Source organism: Bos grunniens, chromosome X (assembly GCF_055505025.1).
Source record: "Bos grunniens cultivar Pamir isolate PY7600 chromosome X, Bosgru_T2T1.0, whole genome shotgun sequence".
Lineage (NCBI taxonomy): Eukaryota > Metazoa > Chordata > Mammalia > Artiodactyla > Bovidae > Bos > Bos grunniens.
This window is the reverse complement of record NC_141194.1, coordinates 79611242-79613695: the sequence shown is the minus strand read 5'-3', so window position 1 is coordinate 79613695 and position 2454 is coordinate 79611242.

Genomic DNA, 2454 nt, shown 5'->3' with positions numbered 1-2454 from the left:
AGCAGGCTATATATGTGTAAGCGAAAAAATAAAAGATGTTAATGACATTTCAGTAAAGCCTGTTAAAGGAATTGGGCTTCCCAGGTGGCTCAAATGGTAAAGAATCCACCTGCCAATGCAGAAGACTTGGGTTTGACCCCTAGTTCATGAAGATATCCTGGAGAAGGAAATGGCAACTCATTCCAATATTCTTGCCTGGAGAACCCCAGAAACAGAGGAGGCTACAGTCCAAGGGGTTGCAAAGATTTGGACACAACTTAGCGACTGAACAACAACATTAAAAGAATTACAATATCAAGATAGATTAAAACCCCAGGAGAAAAGATAAATCCCAAAAAGGTTTAGATTCTGTATTTCCTTAAACAGAATGAAATAGAAATACTGGACCAAAATCTGTGTACAAAATGAAAGTTGGAATGAAATGATGAAGAATCAAGTTGGGCATCTACCAAAGTCTAATTATATTTGTTTACCTTAAATTTTGCTTCAAATCTTCATCACTATATATGGGAAAGTGTGTCTGTTAGAGGTTTATGGGGTTTTGTTTCTTTCTCTAAATCAAATAAACATATGAAATAAATCTCTGTGGGAGTGTGACTGAAGTGACTTCAGGCCTGGTGGCAGTGTGCCTAAATTATAAGGTTTTTTTGTTTTGTTTTGTTTTTAATTTATGATGCAACTTCTTTAAAAGGCTGAATCTTTAACCTGAAGCTCTCAAGTGATAACTGGGTCACACATGACCTTAAAATCCAGTGCTTCTCTCTATGTGGCAACAAGACTATTTCTTCTGAACCATGGTCATGATCGTGACCCCAGTTAGCCTATTGGTGGGTTGTCAGAAAGAAGAGTCAAAGCTCTGTTCCAATAAGAGAGTGTGTTATGAAATATTGCAGGATATTTTAGATGTATTTTGTTTTGGTGTGGCAGTCAGAAATTTCAGCCTTCACTTATAAGTCTAGGTTGGCAATGCTGACCCTTAAGAAGAAACTTACTTCTGCTTAAGTACTTTGTCTACAATTATGGTATGATTCTACAAAGTAGGAGAAAATATATTGGTTCTGATGACCTCATGTTTCACACTTCCGGGTTTTAATAGGTGTATTGATGTAGGAAACTAACATACTTTGCCACTCTTTTGTGGTTTTAAAAATCTCTTTCTTAAAACAGCTAGCCATAGTCCTTAAATAATGGAGTAGATAATTCTAAGGTACTAATTAGTAAAGTGTTAGGTTATCCTTGATGACTTCATCCCCTTCTTCCATTTTGTATTTCTTAAACTCTCCTTAATAAAATCTTCATCTTAAATACCTCTACTTAGAATAAATTCTTTTTTTTCCAGGACACATACTTAAAGTTTCAGAGGACTTTAAAATTTCCTGAGATGGTTGTGATTTCTCCCACTGGTCATAGACAATAGACTTTTGATAAGCTGACAAAACCAAAGATAAAAATGTACCGTACTGTTTGACTACTAGCATTATCTCCACTGCCACAACCTTAACTCAAGTCACTATTTTCTCTGGACTACTACAGTTGTCTCCTAATTGACTTTTCTACTCCTACCCTTCTACCACTTAATAATTATGTGGCCTTGGGCAAGAACCTTAGTTTCTTCATGCCTTCATTTTCATCTGAAAAATAGGAATGATAATACTACCTACCTTATAGGGATATTATGAGGATTAGAATTAATACATGTCTAGCATATGGTAAGAACTTTAGCTAGTATAATTGTCATTATTGTTATCATTAAAATTTTCCACTGGCTAATAATATCTAGCAGTGAAAGGTAAATTATCTCTCTGAATTGCACAAGAGTCTTGTGCAGTGGACATTATTATCCCCATTTTACATGTGAGGATACTACACTCCAGAGAAATTAAGTAACTAGTTCAAGGTCTCAGTTGAGAAGTGGCACAGCAAAACTTTGAATAGAAACATACCTGACTGCTAAATTGAGGCTCTTAACCACTGTAACTTCTGGCAGTAATCTATTGATATTTGCCTTGTATCTTTTCTCAATCCAAAAATTCTTAGCTGTTTAATTCCTTCCAAACTATCTCCAAAAAACAGTTGCTAAGTGCTGCCTGGTTAACTTATATAAAATTATTAAGTTTATTCATTAACAACTTTCATCAAGTTTCAAATCAACCTTTTTTTAATTGAAATATAATTTATGTTTCAAGTGTACATCGAAGTGACTGAGTTATATATATACACACACACATATATATATATACACACCATATATATATATATATATACACACACACACACACATGCTAAGTCTCTTCAGTCGTGTCCAATTTTTGCAACCATATGGACTATAGCCCATTAGGCTCCTCTGTCAGATTCTTTTCCACTATGGATTATTACAAGATACTGAATATAGTTCCTTGTGCTATACAGTAGGTCCATGTTGTTTAACTATTTTATATATATATTAGTGTGTAT